At 41.4% G+C, this 18,343-nt stretch overlaps 1 protein-coding gene across 1 annotated transcript in view; it reads left to right on the top strand.

The window, feature by feature from the left end:
• The first annotated feature begins 7,644 nt into the window (after window positions 1-7,644).
• pitx2 (paired-like homeodomain 2) overlaps window positions 7,645-18,343 on the top strand; it is a 49,813-nt gene continuing 39,114 nt past the window's right edge. Inside the window, exon 1 of the mRNA XM_069531225.1 lies at window positions 7,645-7,832. The gene's annotated coding sequence lies outside the window, so the exon portion shown is untranslated. The remainder of the gene's footprint in view (window positions 7,833-18,343) is intronic.

Genomic DNA, 18,343 nt, shown 5'->3' on the forward strand with positions numbered 1-18,343 from the left:
CAGCAGTCGATTCTCAGTGGGTCTTTAGTACCAGTCATTTTTTCACATTGTGTTCGTAACATGAACATATCGATGAATGAAGCATCAAAACAATTCATTCTTCTGTTTAGGTGCTTTTCTTCACTAAGTGACTTGTTTGACATTTCGAATGGTCCTGTAGGGAAATTATCTTTACTTTGTTTGGTTTCTAATTTGGTTGGTCAACAGAATCAAATACCCAGCTGACGGCGCAGCACCCGACTCCACCACACCCCTCATCTAAATGGCTAATAATAGCATTAATAAACGTGGGCCTTATAAAACCCTGGAGGTTTTCACGAGAACTGGAGGGAAATCTGATATTGTTCCATGAAAAAGGTCATGGAAGAATTCAAAGCGCACAACTCATCTGAAAGAAAAGTGAGTAGTCTTGTAAAATCCAGCTCGATATAGATTACGTTACATATGAATACAATGAAGCAGCACCTGTTAAATATCCTTATTGAACAAAACACAGATAATGTAGAGCAGCATTATTTTTCTCAACACATTCAGATATTTTACCGGATTGCTTTTTAGTTACTTTGGTTTTTTTTAGTAGTTTTTAATAAAAGAAGAAATAAATTAAAAATGTGGTTTCTACACTTTCACTGATACTATAACAGTAAAATAAACTATTGAACCAACAACAATTCTTTAAGAAATAATGAATTACACTCATTGTTAAGTAGTAGTTATTTAAAAGTAACTTGTCACTCAGAACTAGTTTTGCCAATTAAGTTTGATTAAAGACAATAATGTCAAGATATTCGAGTGTAAAAATCTCAAACTGTGTCTCCTGGCCACTGTTAGATTTATACCACCCCTTTATAAACAGGCCAATACATTAACCTGTAACACTGGATGAAAATGCATTTTGTATCTTCTGTATTATCCTGCTAAAACTGTATCCAGGCACAAAAGCAACCAACTTGCAGGGTAAATGCGACGACCCATTCAGGCTCCATACACAGTAATTCTGCTCGAGCCCCTTTAGTCTCTGCTGGCTAAATCCTCTGTTAGAGATAGAGGCTGGGTTTGATCCCCTGCAGGATCTCAGTTTATCTCTCTTGCAAATCTGCTGCCAGATGACAGGGTTAGCTTTGTGGACTGTGGCTGCCCACGCTCTCCTCAAGATCGACACGATGCCTGGTACCACAGTGTTTCTGCTGTTTTACTCCTCTGGACTCGGGGACTTACACGAGGTTGAAAAGCCATGTATTTCTAATTGTTTATGTATTGCATATTTTTATTCGATTTTATCTTTCTTCATTTTGAGTAAAACTCTTGATGATACTACCCTGTTACGAATTTATTTTTGTGGACAGTCATGACTTTAGCTTGAAGTTCATAAATAAGAGAAATATATTTATTTCATACTGTTTCAAATCTCCCCAATTTGAAATGATGTACAATTTTGTAATGTTTTTTATTAAACATACAATCATATGCCTGGTGTTTTACCACTGAGCATCATTGCATTTACAGAAGCACAGTGGTTTGACACACAGGATGGGATCTAAAGAAAACAGGACAAATAAGAAAACAGAAATTGCACTATATGTTTACCGATACAACTTCGGTGTGTGCAGCGCTCTGCGTGCTGCTCATGCCCAGTTGCTGCGGGAACACATGTGTGTCTTGTGTCATCATTTCATCAGTGCGATGCAGCCAGCTGCTGTTGCTGCTTGCTCATTAAACATTTGTAGAGTCAATACAAATTCCACCACGGCTCCCTTCCTCAGGGCAAACACTGGGAAATACAGTATATAAACGATGCTGCGCTCATCAGTCACCTTTGCAGAAAATAGAGTCATCTTCCCACCCTACTATATCAATAACGGGAGGCATGGAGGGGTTCCAGGAGCAACCCTCCGCAAGTCATTATGAGCCCACGTCGCCTCCGGCAGATGAGAAGGGGTTTGCTGCTGTTGACAGCTCGTCTCTCTGCAGAGAATCGCTGATTATTGTTAAATGTCAATGTGAAATATCAAGTCACCGTGTGAGGGTACTTTGATTGGAGCTGAAGCATTCTTATGCACAGGTGATACACACCAACTTTCTTCACAACTTCATCCGTCCAGAGATTCTCAGTGGTTTGCCACTGCAGTACATTTAAATTAGGCACCTCCCTCAAACAGTTACTGAGAGTTTTACTTTTATTTTAGCCTCTACGAGAAGAAACATTTCTCTGTTTTGATTATTACCACAACTGTGCAACTAGAGCAATAACTCAACAGATTCAATCTCTGAACCTGCATCCTTCCTAAAAATGAACCTGAAATACCAGATATCAAAACACTTTATTTATACATTTTGTAGCGCAGGCTGGAGGTGAGCTTGAAATGCATAGTTGTTTTAAGTAGCAGCTACACAAGTAAACAACATCCGTTTCGTGGCGCTTCCAGGTCGGTTTGCTCTCATCCACTATTGTGGGTTTCTGTTGGAGCAGATTATCTGAAACATGAAACATGTTTGATATTTACGATTCCAGATCGAGGAGGCTGCGACTCAATCTGTAGCTTCAAGATTATTTTGTAAACCCTCCACACTTTATTTGAGCAGATAATCAGCATCTTCTGCATCTTATCATAATAAGCTCTTCCAAGGCGAGGAATTATAATAAACTTATTATACATATACAGTAGCATATTCTTTTGAATCTATATTGGAAATTACAGAGTTTTTAGGCTGAAGTTGCCCAATAACCAGCGTTTATTTCAGTTTTTTGCACATGAATGCTCGAGCATTTAAAAGATAAGGTTATTATTACTGACCTGTTGGGCCACGTGGCATGAGCTGCAGCTAATCTCAGTTTGGACTGGGAGGACTGCATTGACTGCGGTGGTAAGTAATCTGGCTACTGGTGTGCCGCCCCCGCACTGCGAATGTGAGAATAGCCCGCTGGGAGCGAAAGCGCTCTGGGGGCTGCTTATCAAACGTCTCTTCCTGTGATCACAGCGAGATACAGGCCTTCATAGTTCATTCTGCGAGGAAGACGTCGCAGGAGACGCATGTAACTTCAAGCCACCACCACGAGAAACCCTAGAGTCTTGTAAAGCTTTTGAGAAACCCCGGAAACTTAAGAAACATTACTGCTTTTTAAAAATCACGAGTACTTTCACATTTAAGGTGAATTAAGAGCCTGTCTGATCCACTAATTCCTGAAAGACATGATGACTCCTATTATTGAGCCTTTAACATTCATCTTTGCATTATCAATGAAAACTGGCATCGCACCTTCTAAAAACCTAAAATTGACTTAAATTAATTCCACAATTTAGATCAAGTGATCCAGGATCCTTTAAAAAACAATTCAGCCTAATTTCAATATGTCAAGAATCTAAGTGGTAGATTAACAAATCCTGAAACATTTAACACAATGTTCTTTATAATACTGAATATAAAAAGGTTTAGATAATAATGAATTTGCACAAGGCATATTTTCAGACCTTTCTAAAATGTAAAGATACGGCTTTTATGGAAATGTTCACCAATGGCTCAGTATTTAAGTTCATAATAGAAGTTAATGTTTTGATTGATGGTCAGGAAAAGAAATATATAACGTATTATTTATATATTGTCAAAATATCCATAATGTTTTATTTTCTCTGGATTTCAGACAAATAATTTCATATTCCTCATAAATGCACGAACCTCAAATCAGCGAGCATATTGTAATTGTTACTGTACTAATGGCAGTTGCGTGCTTCGTGCAGCCTCAGTTCTCAAAAGCAAAGTGTGCAAACACCAGACGTGAGTTGTTTTACTCCCCCTCGACTGACCTCGAATTTCCTATGTCGCAGAGGCTTTGAAATCCGGTTTGTTTTTGGGCCGTTGGAAAGAAAACACGCACTTTTTCACGGTGTAAATTCTTGCGAGCCTGAAAAACAGCGGCAGATATAAATAGTTTCTGTGTGTTTGGTCAGACGTTCTGTACTTTTCTTTTCCTTTATTGCTTATTCGCCACAACATTAAAACCAGTTACCCGGTTTCAATGCTGCGGCGGTGATGGGTGGACATCCGAAGGTAACGTGGAAAGAGAAAGAGCTACATTTTACTGTCCCATACTTAACCTCTCTCATCAGTTGAGACAAGATTTAAGAGATAAGGCAGAAATGTAACCTTAACATGAACCGTGCATGAACGTATGACCCCCGCGTGGTATGATCTTCCTCTGGTGCAGGACCAAATAAGTCCAATGTGTGCCAAATGATTCAGAGAGAATCAACATTTATTAGATTTATCTGTCCACAATCTCAGTTTGCTTTTGATCTTATCGTAAATTTCATTAGTGAAACTTAATCAGATTCACAACAGAGGAAACGTGTGATGCGAAAAAAAAAAAAAAAAAATCACAACACAGCTCATCATTGTTTTTCTGCCCAGGGGGTAAAGTGTACATGAGATACGGTCGTGCGGAGCGAGGTGCCACATGGTCAACACTCGACTCCACTGAACAAAAGTAAACACACGGTCCAAAGATAGCTGACGGCTGTCAATCAAACCCATCCCCAGCTGCCTTCGCCTGTCAGCCGTCACTCTTTTCCCATGGTTCCACAGGGCCGGAGTATCCCCGCCTGTGTTTTTAGACAAACAGATCGGATTCCTCCTCAAACAGGCCGCTGCCGTCGCTTTTGATAACAATGTAATAATTCAAAACAAATGATCCAGCCCTTTGATGAGAGCACATTTATGGGTCACAAAGACTCACCCTCACACTGACATCTGTTTGATTTTATCTTCTTGAACTTTATCCCCGGCTGGAAAATTTACTGGCTCTGACCAGAGAAGTGTGTTAAATCCTGACTAACGCAGGGGCAAAGACAACTGAGACACTGGGCAGGACAGAGCTCAAAGCCTATAACACGTATAGTGCAGTTACCATATAACACTGTCAAGCACGTAAGTTATATCACCTTTTCAGCATGGTGTCATGAAACACAATAAAAATCCAAATAATACTGTGGAACTCGCCCGGTAGACGGTGGAACACCTTGAAGGGTTGACAAGAAGAAGGTCTGTGCTGTGAGTAAAGTTTTATTCACTTATTTATTCTGAAAAACTCATTTAAATAGAAATAAACAAGTTGGAACATCACCAAACGTTTTGTAAAAGTTCCCCTCCCCTCGAAAAAGTGAGTTTGAACAGATTCTGACACGTTTTGAAACTCGTCAGTTTCTCTGTGGTCGATGTCGGTTTAACACGAGGGCGCACAAGCGACGCGTCTGTGACATCACGACTAGTTTGGAGGCAACCAGGGCCCAATGGTCTATTTACTGTGTGTTAGACACTGTCTTCTGTCATGTATGTTTAAAATATATGTTGCACACAACATCTATTGCACTTCTGTCCATCCTCTGACGTTTATGCATTAATCATTTTCGGGAGATGTTTTTTCCTCACCTTCCTCGAGGGACAGAAGATGTTGCACCTTGTACAGATTGATGGGGTCAATTTTGATTTGTGAATATGAGCCATGCAAAATAAAGTTTGATTGGTTGAGTGATTGAAACTTGAAACATCCATCGTATAGACACTGCAGTGGACTGAGGGTCCTGTAGTTAAACTCTGGGGAAAAAAAATGTATCTGGAAAAGCTATGTCAGCCACAAAGGTACATTTAATCGGACTGTTTTCATATACACAGAAACATATCTGGAGCCAAAAGCAAAATCTATAAAAGTTGTGGCCAGAGTAAAAGCTAATACGTGGTTATAACATTTGTATTTATTCTTATTTTCTTTGTGGGATTAGACAAAGTTCTTTCACGCCTTCATTCAACCCTGATCAAACCAGTTCCTGTTGTGTCACATTAATCTTTTCACAGCGGCAGAGGAGCAGAACTTAGAGCAGAACTTAAACTAATCATCAGCTACACTTTACTGGACCGTGTGTGAATCTAAAAACAGCATGAAACCAAAACCTGGCCCTCTTAATTCTTAATATCAGCCCTGCCTCCTCCTGCTTCTCTATATTTCTTCCTTTAGTCGGGGGCCGAGGGCGGGGAGGGGGCAGCTCCGCTCTAGGCCCCGGCCGTGGTCGGAGCTGTATGCTAAAGCCATGCAGGCCCCAGAGATTTCCAGCCTCTTAGATGCCTATAACTCATCCCTAGCCCTGCTTCTGAAGGGAGATTTTCCCCCCTCTCAATCCCAGGCCTGAAATATCCTTTCAAAGGCCGCAGACTGGAGACAGATATGTAGGTGTTTTAGATAAGGTAGGAATTGCATTAAAGGATTTTTCCGTTTTAAAGCTGTTGCCGTCTTTTTTGCCCTTTCCCATAGACTTGAGAGGAGTAGCTGAGAAAGGATGGGAAGAAGGGTAAGGGATGTGCTTTGGGACGGAGCAGTCCGTACATTTGCGGTCAGTTCACAGCTCATAAAAGACTTGGACTAACCTCAGTAAAAATTGAATAATGTAGAGTGGCTGGAGGCAGCGCAGGAACCGTCTCGGAGAATACGAAAGTTATTGACCCAAGTTTTGGAGGAGAGAGCCTCCCAGCTCATTGATCTCCACACCAGCATAATTACAGAGCAGCGAGATGAATCTTCATGTGGAGGAAAACAGAAAATTCAGAGTGATGAATTTTCATCGGAGTGACGAGGATTCGTGCCAAACGCAAACGTGAAATTAAAAGATCTTTCCCGAAACCTCAGCAGTGGGATAATTTTGCTTCGCGAAGGAGAGCGTGGCCAGAAAGAAACTGTCAGGCTGCAGTGTGTGAACGTGTAAAGTCGATTTTTACAGCAGTTCTGTTAAGGCCCTTTAGGTATGTGTGTAGCAGGACTTCTCCTGTCCCTGCCGCTCTGTTTTATAAGAGCTTATACGCTTCACTCTGGCATAACTTTATAATTACATGGCCTCCTCTTTTCTCCGAGCCAACTGTGTTTACGTTTGCCAGCTTAACATGCACACGCAGCTCCTCAGCATCCACATGTCATTCTGTGGCAGTGTACGTTGGACGGAACCACAGGGAGATTAGACGCCTCGTTCACACTGGTGCCTCAGCACAACCTTTCCTCACCCAGAAGGCTCGGCTGCTCATTTTCAAATCGGACCCTGCTGCGGGGAATTCCCTCTAATTTTGAAATGAGCTGTTACTTTTCCTTCTGTCTGTTCACTGTCAAAGTTTATCCAACGTGTACTGAAATATTTGAAATCCATTAAGCATTAGAACCTGTTATAACCCTCTTTTTTATTCTCATAAATTAAAATGAAAGTTTTTGGCAATGACCTAAGGACACATGGAATATATGTGGATATTTTTTTATGTTGCATTTTAACTTTCTTTATTGTTTCTCCAAGTTTAAAAAAAGCATATTTTCACGTCGATACTTCACTTCATGAGTATTTTAAACCGAGGACATCTTTCGCTTTAATAAACCGTAAATATGCCAGTGGTTATGATACAAAAACATCCAGCCTTAAATCAGAGCATCTGAAACGCAGCCGAACTGAGCCTGGATATTTGCTGAAATAATATATCACATATCTCATATTGAGAAAATTACAGACGAGCGCACTCAGTCGTAGGGAAGGGCGCTAGACTAGACAGGGACTAGGACCCACATGGTCAAAACCCACACATCAGTGGATTGGTAACGGCATGAGAGAGAAAAAATAAGAAAGGGAGCAGGGAAACTTGTTGAATCGAGGAATGAGAGAGTGAAATTTGCACGAAACAGAGCTAGAAATTAACTTGTGAATGGTTTTGATTAGAAGCAAAGCGTGTAGTCTTCGCCATCCTCCCTTTGTCTTCCTTAAATCTTCATTTAGAATCTGCGAGCCAGGACAGCTGTTTTAAAGATCTCTAAGGTAAGTCTGGCTTCATTTCTATTCTTCGCCACAACATCGTGCTTTGTGTGTGTGTTTTTTTTTTTTTTCTTTCTTTCTTGCACCAGCACAGCTCATTGACTCATTTGTTGTTTGGTGGTGTACATTTTACTTATCGAGCAGTGGAGTTTTGTACAGCCTAGGCAGAGATTAAGACAAATTCTGATAAGGACTGGAAGTTGACTCTCAGCATTAAGGAGGATTAATGTTTAGCTCTGTGTGGCAGGGGCCTTCTCAGTGGCGGTGTTTACGCAGTGTTGCAGACCCCGCATTAATCCGAAATTAGTATAAAAGATCAGCTGTGGCCACTGAGGCGAACCTTCACAGGGCTTAGGCCACTAATCAAGTCTCACTTTGGGACAATGAGCGCCTGGAAGGTCAATGAGGGGTCTGGGTTCAAGGAACGAGGAGATTGAGGTGGGGGCGGGGGGACTTTTGGTGACCACATGGTTTAATTTAGGTGAGATCCAAACACACACACACACACAAACACACACACACACACGTTTTGCTCTGCCGTCTCCTCCTCTCGTCCACCGTCCACGACCACGGTTTGTTTTCATTGATGCTGCAGATGATATTAGTATTTATACTTTCACACTTAAAAGACATTTCTTCCTTTTTCTTCGAGCCCGTGTGAAATTCAACACCAGCATTTGATGTCACGCGAGTTTACATTCTGCCGCGCTAAGTATTAGCCCTGTCACATAATTATAATGTGTGCTGAGGGATTATAACAATAAATAGCAGGAGACTATCTAGCTGCTCGTAGCGTAGAGCAACAGCTCCCGTTCCAATGTAAACCAACAGCGAGCAGAGCTGGTCGGAGAATCACAGGAGTGATGTCTCCGCTCCACGACTGTACTTCACAGGAAAGTAAAACTGTGTCAAATTGAAAACAAGCAGTAGATATATATATTTAAAAAAGAAAAATCAGCGCTGGATTTTTCCACTGCCAAACTGGTGCTGGCTGGAACAAGACGCAGCACCACTGAATTCAGTTAGGAAAATAAAATAAAGGAAATATAGCTCTGCATAAACCACAGGCCTTGGATGACGAACACTCACAAAACTGTTGATATCTGCATTATTTTGTGTTTTCAAACCACTCACGCTGAGAGCGGCCACAGACAAACCTGCGTCCAAAAGGAGACAATTTTATTGGCATTTTAAATACGGCCCACCATACGTGCAGCGCTGTAACGCAGCCAAGTGAATGTCGTGGCGAAGAAGGGTCCGAGGAACTCTCCCTTGTAAATTCTTTCCAAACTACATCTGTACAGTTCTTACATTATTTATTTATAGGGATTTTATGGGCGCTCGGGCAAATTACAGTCTCCTTGAACGGAGAAACAGGAAAATCAAGTTAATCAAGAGCTCTTTGGCACGTGCCGAACTTCATCCTGCGCTCAGTTCTCTGCAGTGGTCCCACCGTGTGTGTGTGTGTGTCTTCTGTGCACACATGTTAACAACAGACAAACTACAAATGAAAGGGGGAACAGCACAAAAAAAAAAACAACAGCGACACAGCCAAATGGTAGTTCAGGGCATTTGCACCACATTGTGGTGGAGGCAGTTCTCTTCAAGTGCCAGCAGGGTAACAGCGAACCCCCCCACCCAAACCCCCAAACACACACACTGGCCCCCACCCACCCACTGCAGCCACCCACTGCTCCTGCTAAGATTAGACAAATTAAACACCATTATTCACGTCACTCCCGCAGCTGGTCTTTTAAGTGGTTCTACGTTAACTATCATAATGGTTTGCTTTGAAAGCCACAGTCTTCTCCTTAATTTACAATATGAAAAAGCACTTTTGGCCGAGTCTGGGTTTTCTTCTTTTCTGCCTCATGTTGCAGAGGAAAAACGCATTTCCTTTACACACGGTACTTTCTTGTGCTGCACTATGTTCATACCGTGTACTTCTGCTTCAAAAAAAAAATATATTTTCAATATTTGATAGTGCATACCAGTCGTACCACTTGGTTTTTATTTGTTTAAAAGTCAGCTACTATCATGTCTGTCCCTCTGCACCACTTCATCATTGACAAGAAGACATTCCTGAGTTTGTGTCCTCAAACTGAAGAGTATCTGCCGGACTCCCACATCTGTCCATACGTTTTTTAATGCAGACTCCTGTTGGGGGGGGGGGGGACTCCTTTCATTTTCTCTCTTGTATCCACACAACCTGATAATGGATGTGGTATCAGCGAGAGACCTGTGGACTGAGGACGGCCGGTGATGGATAACCTAGTTTCAGACCCATCATCACAGTACAGCATGTGCCGTGTATCTGTAGCAAAGTAGCCCTCCATCCAGATACAGTAGGTGACGTCCTGTTGGCTGCATTACATTTTAAACCTCTTTCACAAACTCATAATTGCATCTAAATAAGTAAAGCATCGTTTTTTAAAACAGATAAAGATTTTAATATGCATTTTTAAAATTAAGAACCATAACAACATGAGACTATGTATTATTTTCTCTCCAGTGAAAACATGAACTATCTTTTATTCATCAATTGAAGCACATGTGCTGCAAATAAACATAAAACACAACCGAAACTGGAAACACACTGCAAGTAGCACAGATGACAATGGAAATGTTTCCGGGGGGACAGAGAAAAGTGATGTGGTTGTTTTTTTTAATAGCAGACTTCAGTCACTTCAAAACTTTAAAGTCATTTCACAGAAAGTTTGCCTCTGCTGGGTCCATCGCTTTTTAGTGTCCCCTGGAAACACTTCCATTGTCCTCTGTGCTACTTGCAGCACTATCCTCTACTTGGAGAATTAAATTGTGTGTATGTGCATGAGCCTCCGAAGTCAGTGTTCAACCTTGTGCAGCAGTATCATAAAGCCTGGGACAGTCTAATGCACATTAACTAAATTATAGTGATAACAAATACCGCTGAACGTAAATCATCAGCAAAACCATAAAACACAAATTCTTGCTGCATGATCACACTCTTATGACTCGAAGTTGCGTGTTCTCCCAAAACCAACTCTTGAAGAAATGTAATGCATCGTGCGAGCCAGTTTCTGGAGTCAACACCAGCACCGTTAGAGCAACGGAGAAACACCCGGCCCTCTCCCACTCGTCTGCTGCTCACAGTATTAAAAGCGATGAGGTTTGCGTATCAACTTCAAATCAAAGCACCGGGGAGCTGCACATAACTTCCCAGCAGAGGAGAAAAGCAGGTTGAGATTGTAGGTCTATAAAAATAGTGACAGAGAATCTCATGCTTCTGTGAAACTTGATCACTTTGTCTACAAGCTGCATACTTGAGCTCCAGGTCACTGAAACACCCTAATGTCTGAGTTTCAGATTTACCGGTGGATTATTACTTCAATGCAAGTGTCCTTAGCAGAGAACTCGTAATGATTACACTTGTATTCATTCTTAAATATGTATCTTTTCAAAGCAGTTTCACTATATTCCATTGTTTGTGGCTCAATACATAAAGATTAATCTTATTAAATGATTATTTAGATAATAATTTGGGGACAAAACCTTCAGCTCTAGATGGATTTTTTGTTTCATAAACACAGGCATGATTACTGCACAGCACAATTCCTCTAACTTATGAATCAGCCTTGAGAACTGTCTTTTCATTGGTGGGAGGTGCAGCATTACTCGGTCCACGCAGGGTTAAAGCTGTGACACATAATTTGAAGACAGCTGTGCGACTCGCCATGCAGCGTGAGTCTGTTTGTCTGCAGGCGGTTGGTTCTCATCCTCTCTTCGATGATTTACGCCTGACAGATCTCTGTACAGTGAAAAAGAGTCAGCATATAAAAGAAAATGAAAGGAAGGAAGGGAAAGAAAGAAAGATGCTCTTCACATTCACATGTTTTGCATTTCTGCCTGCATGGACGAGGATGACATTTCATTTCTTAGCCCGAGTCATCTCAAAAGGGCTAATTCAATTTGCACTCCAAGCTGTTTCTAATCCTCGCTCCCTTCGGTTTTTTACTCCGTCGTATGAATACCAGAACACTCGCTGTTTGATTGTCTCTTAATGGTAAAATGTTCTGTGTTTTGACACAGAGCGAGAAGAAAAGGGTCTGTCAACGTATATCAATACTGCTGGATATGGATTTTTACCTTGGTTAATTGGGACAGCTCACTAACCTCTTTGATTATGTTTTTTGAGTGTTGACTACAAGGATCCTAATAAGTGATGCCACCTGTAATTTAACAGGGAGTTTGATCTTGGGTGGTGCATAAGCAGCCATCTTTATTCAACTTGCACTCTAACTTTTAATTTAGTCAATGTTCTATCCACTAACATGGAGGAGGTGGGGTTTATGACCTGTACTCCAGCCAGCCACCAGGGGGAAATCGAGAATATATGATCTATGGGCCTGTGCAGCTAGCATCGAGAGTAGAAGCTTAGCTAATGATTGGAAGCAATACCTCTCGTCACCAAAACATATTTATAGCATCTATCTTCTGTGGAACCACAAAGATTGCATTTTTTCTCATGTGCAAATTATACATACTGGATATGTGTGAACGGGTTACGTCAGAGTTGCTTTTTTAAGTCTGCTGCTCAGCTCTTTGCCCTCGCTTGGTCTTCTTTTAACGCTAAGTTAAGCTAATTACCTACTTGGTCTAGTTCCATATTTAGCAAAGAGATGCAGACATGAGCGTGGTACACATTTTCCTATCCAACTTTCAGGAGGACAGTCAACATTGTCCTTGTTGCAGCGCTCCAATGATTTAGCATCTATATTCAGCTCCAAAAATATGACTCCTACAATTCCCACAATGCAACAACAACTTATGTTCCTAAACAACTGAACTGCAAATATATTTTGTAGGAAACTAAGGATATGCTGTTAATTTACATATTTGGTGAGTTGCAAATGTGTTGATACTGAACATACAGTCAGTGATTTTCAACATGCAGCTGACTTGAGAAAGAACTCGTCTCTTTCAACGTAAATTAAATGTGTATCTCTAAAAAAAAAAACCTGATCAGTCATCGCTACACTTCTGCAACATATACCATCAGCTACTGGTAGATTACAGTAGCTGCAGTTTTACAGCCTGCACTTCTATATTTAAGTGTTGTGGTCATGCATGATCCATTGTGGGCTCAGCGAGGCCCTCGTCATGCAGAGCTACAGTATCAAACAACTGGCACAGACTGTGGCCATGAGAGTTTCTCCACACTGGCCACAGGTTGCTTGCTTCTGCCTCCGCCACCAGCAGCCCTCACAAGGTAATCCCCGCCCACTTATGTGCAGCATGTGAAACTAATTTCCCTCACCCGCTCGTCAAATTAGGAAGAGGATTCCAAAACAGTCCATTTATTTTCATCACTTTCCTGCACAGCTCTTCTGAAAGTGTAGTTATCACTCTTGAGGGTTTGTGCTGATATCCTTTGCAGCAAATGCTTGTTTTGTAATTCAGGGAAGGTTGAGCTTATATATAAGACAGCAGCTGGGCCCAGACTCCAGTATCTACTTTAGCATTTGGCATGAAATTCTAGGGCACATCATCAGGCCACAAAAGTGAAAGTAAGAGGAGAAATACTGTACATTTCTGAAGTTCTTCATTTGTCTCTGAGGGAAAAACTCACATGTGCAGTGTGTAAATAAATAAGACAGAAATATCTGAGTTTCCAGCCTCTGCCAAGTAACCGAATACTGGACGTAATAGCAGAGATAAACTGAGAGTCCCTGGCAGTTTAACAGGCTGTGGGAGAAGTTTCTCTTGCAGCCCTGCACGCCATGTCCCTGCTCCACATTTCTATCCATTAACACATCCACTGTGTACGTACTCAATTTGGGTGCGTAATAAGAGGCAGATGAGTCTCGCAGCCACTCCCCTCGCAGCCGGGAGAGACCCTGTAGGGGTGGAAATTTGTCCAACTAAAACCACCCCAACAGGGGGGAACTCTCAGGTCAGAAGCCCTTAAGTTGAGTTGAGCAGACACTCGTATGAGTTTGTGATGAAAACCGCGTGATCCATCATCGTCGGCGCGTTTGTCTGTTAAGGGACCGTAAGCATGCTGGGAGCTCCCACAGGCCTCCACTTGATCACAGTTAATCTGAGCTACATGGGGCAGCGGAGCCATCACTCATTATGAAAATAGAGGGAAACCGAGATAAGCTTTCATATTAAATAATTAAAGCAGATCCTCACAGGGAGCGATCGAGACAGAGGTAAAATATTGTTCCGATACTATAAACCTGTATTCTCACTAATTACACCAGAGCATTTAAATTTCAGATTCTGCTCAACACAAAACATATTCAATAAAGCTGAAATCAATAAGCATATTTTTCTTATGTTATGGTATACCATAAAAAAATAATAAAGGGAAATTGTTGCCATCTGTACCCGATTACATAAGATTACATTATGCTTCAAATAAATACATATTTAATTCACAATTAGCTTGGAAACATTCATTTAAACCAAACTAGCTCTGGTGATCATGTTTGATTAATTCGCTGTATCCCCAGCAATAGCTTTTGAATTTTTTCTAGCATATAATTAAGTCTTTGCTTGATATACCTTGTTTTGTTTTTTCATAATTTAATCAAGATATGATGATATAATGAGCAGAACATTTAACATTAGCAACACACTCAGTCATTTCTCTTTTATGTGATGGAAATATCATTTCTAAGCCATTGTAAACATGCTTTGGCATTTTTGTACTGCCACAAATACACCAAATACATACACCAAATACACCCTGGCTGATGTATCACCCTAGCCACAAATAAATTATTAGTATTTTAGAATTACTGTCCTGCCAAGCGCCTCTTAGGTCTGAGACCACAAGATAAGTTGTTGTTGTTGCACTTCTTTAAGTAGATGAAAATTCCAGGTGATAAAACCTGTTAAGTTCTTTATTTAAAATCTTCACCAATGATCACACTGAATCCTCTTCCTCTTCCAAACAAGAGCTTTTCTTAAAGAGCAGAACCGCATGTGACCTCCCACTCGGCCCACCACAGCCCAGAGACTATAGGCTAGGTAGCAACATCCCAACGTCTCGGAGCCAAGACGAGTCTGGCTCTGATTACCATGGGAGCTACTGGGCCAGCCTGAGAAAAAAGTGCTGCTGCTTTAAAATAAATGTTATTGTTTGTCACAGGAAACCAATCTGATTACTGTTTCTCCTCTCATGCTCACACTTAGCGCCGCGCACCGGGGTGTATTTACGCATGTGGTTTCCATTCCGCCCTGCCCCGCTGTGGAAGAGGGTGGAAACGGACACCTCGTGTTTTCATCTTTATTAAGTCACACTTTGGGGAAGGTTAAAATGAGGCTTGTTTACACAAAGTATTTGGAAGACAATCTGTCTGGTCACATCAAACAATAGATTGGGTTTCTCTGCAGCAGCAGCAGCAGCAGCAGCGTCTCAGCAGTGGGCCGGGGAGAGGGACGACTCCTCTGATAGTCGTGACGTCTGTGTTTGCTCAACTTGACAGGGAAAGTGAGGAGTTGTTAAAGTGCGGAGTGAAGCTATTTTGGGTTCAGTGGGAATTGGCCATTTTGAGAGTATGGTTTCACATTAGCTATGAGCGTTCTTATGGCAGCATGGTGTGTGTCCATGTGTGTGATTGTGTCTTCAAATGGAGCATATAGCTGATTGGAAATGACATCTTAAGGAACCCCTCGTGCCACTTTCACTCCGTGCCCTGTATCGCTCTGGTTCTGTCTTTGTCCCTTCCTTCTTTTTCCTCCTATCACTGTGGGGATTATTGAAACACGCACACACTCTAAAAGCAGTGCAAAGAAAAAGGAGCAAAGAGTGCTAGTAAAAAAAAAAAAAAAAAAGAATAAAGGGCTTAAAAAGGCATCTGGGAGGAAAGCTGAGAAAGCGAGGGACCCATCAGCAGGGTCTGCCAAGGCTTAGAAGTCAGACTGTTTGTTTTGCTTCGAATGTCGACGCGGCCGCTCTCTCTCTCCCAGCGTAGCTCTGTCCCAGCCTGATTCTCCACCAGGCTGCTCCTCTATACCTCCATGGGACCCCTCGACTTGACACCCAGCAAACAAGCAAACACCCACCTCACAGGAGGAGGGGAGAAAAAAAGAAAGGCAATATGTAAATGTTGTGAAAGGACCCAATTAGGAAATTTATCTTGTTTGGAGGACTTGTAATAGTTTAATTCCAAAAACATGTTTTCTGCCTCCCTGATAATGTGTCACATGTGAGGTTGTGGCTTTCTGCAGAGCGGGGGTGGGCGGGCGGTGAAAGGCGGAGGCTGGGGGTGGGGGGGTTAGATTTGAACGTGCCTGGTGGCAAACATTTGTTTATGTTTTCCTCCTGGTGCATCATTTCAAAGGGCGGCGTGCATGCCCCATCGCGGGCTTCACATCTCCCGCCGATTGGAAACACATTGCACAGCACTCCGCACGCCGAAACGTCAAACTAACCGTCCTGTCGTGTATGAAGGAGAGAGGGAGCATGACGTGATGCACTTTTTTTTAAAAGAAACAATAACTTGCGCATTTAATCGGGAAGACATCAGCTCATTTGGTTTCACTTAAACCCACAAGTCGTCCCCCACCACCCCCTGATGTGCAGAAATGGTTTTTCTCTAGGCCTCCCACCAGTGTGAAGGAAGAAACTGTGTGTGTGGTTGTGTCTGCTTTCAACGTTTCACGTATTTACGTGAAGATGTCAGAGGATTAGTGATATTTCTACTCCCTTTATTTTACTCCTACTGGAACAGCGGTTCTAAAACTTTTCCTGTCATCTTGCCCGAACCCTCCGAAAAAAGTTCCCACCCCCTGACCCAACTATTTTAATCATTCATTAGGGGAAGTGACTAATAAGGATGAAAAGTGACTTGAAGAGAAATAAAAGTCGGCACACGTTCAATCCATGTTTTACCCCTTTAGTCATCTGATACAACCCATTTGAGAACTACAGTGCTAGAAACAATAATTAAAAAAGAAATAGTAAATGTCTTTCTAAATGAATGAAGGTGGCTATTATAAACTGTGTGTGTTTCCTGTTGCTATTTATTTTCCACTTTGCCTTTAATTGCTCCCATGAGTTGAGGTACACGACCAACGCAATGACGAGCGATGTCCTTGAAAGGCTCACGCACTAAAAGATCAGAAACTTTTTATTTCTTTTTAATTTCCTCATAAGAAACCCCTGAAACCAATTTTGTATTTCATTGAACATACAGTACATGGGAATCACATATACCTCCCCACTTTAATTGGATTGTGAAAAAAAAAAGTGACTCAATCTTTTGACATTTCATTAGTTGATGCGTCTCTTACTCCTCTAAATGGAAAGATGTCATTTTGAACACAATTTAAATTAAAATTAGGAGTTTTTGTAGATGTCACATTCACGGGGGAATGACATTTATCCAAGTACTAAAAAATGGTCATGGACAAGGTTTTTATTAAATGGAGGAGAAGTAATTTGCTGCTGGGAAGACATTATTATACAGACAGAAACTATTGGATTTCGTTTCCCTGTTTCAGGGATGGTTCACTATATTCTTAGCTGTTAAAGAATGAAAATAATGCATACACTATATGTACAGATAACACTTTTAATTTAAAACAGGTATCTGTCTTTAAGCAATTAGCACTAAGTACATGTATCTAGGTATTTTTGTGCGGTGAATTCATGATAGTTATGCTGCTAACTGGTCAAATCTGTGGTACTTTAGGTTATTTATGCTTCAATAATTATGTATTTGTTTATTTCTTATTTTTGTTTTGTAGTAAAGCTTCAATTTAACTTCTTAGAATTAACAAAAGACAAAAAATAAAACACAAACTTTTATCCTTAGTAGTGATGAGAACTAGTTAAAAAAAAATACAGAAAACATTTGTTTAGTTTTTTACTTTTTACTCACAAGAGATTCTTGAAAGGAAGAAAGTAAATATGTATTATATTGTTTATCATATCACCTGCAGTTTGTGTACCACTGCCTACAGACGGTGAAATTGAGACGGACCAGGTGTTGTCTGTGTGAGTCTCCAGTAGCTGACAGCAGTGAGGCGGCGGGCAGCACAGGGTGAACATGGTCCTGGGCAGGGTAAGGCCTTATCGCCGCTTTAATTTTTCTCCCCAAGGTGAGCTGGGAAGAGATCAGTGGCACTAAACCCTGGGAATTACCCTAGATATTGGCCCCCTGTGCTCTGCAAATGAAATCCTGCCGTCGGCAGGAAGAACATGGTGGTTAACACTCTGAAAATCAGTTTTTGTGCAGACCACAGCTGGCGCGAAGGGGCTGGAGAAAGTAGTGGAGAAAGTACAGGGAGGGAAAGAGGAGGAGGAGAAGGGTGGTTTGGAAAAGAAAAAATCGACATTAGTCATGAAAAGCAAAAAAAAGGAGGGAGAAGGTTTTACTCTTTTCCTCTCGATCTTTTATATCTGCTCTTAGATATTATTCTGCAACAAGTGCCAGTATAATTATAAGTGTGGAGATATTTAGACACATCGAGACGTGGTTCATGGAACAGACCACAACCTCCCGTTTGTAGTTGTGCAG

Source organism: Paralichthys olivaceus, chromosome 9, assembly GCF_024713975.1.
Source record: "Paralichthys olivaceus isolate ysfri-2021 chromosome 9, ASM2471397v2, whole genome shotgun sequence".
NCBI classification, from domain to species: domain Eukaryota; kingdom Metazoa; phylum Chordata; class Actinopteri; order Pleuronectiformes; family Paralichthyidae; genus Paralichthys; species Paralichthys olivaceus.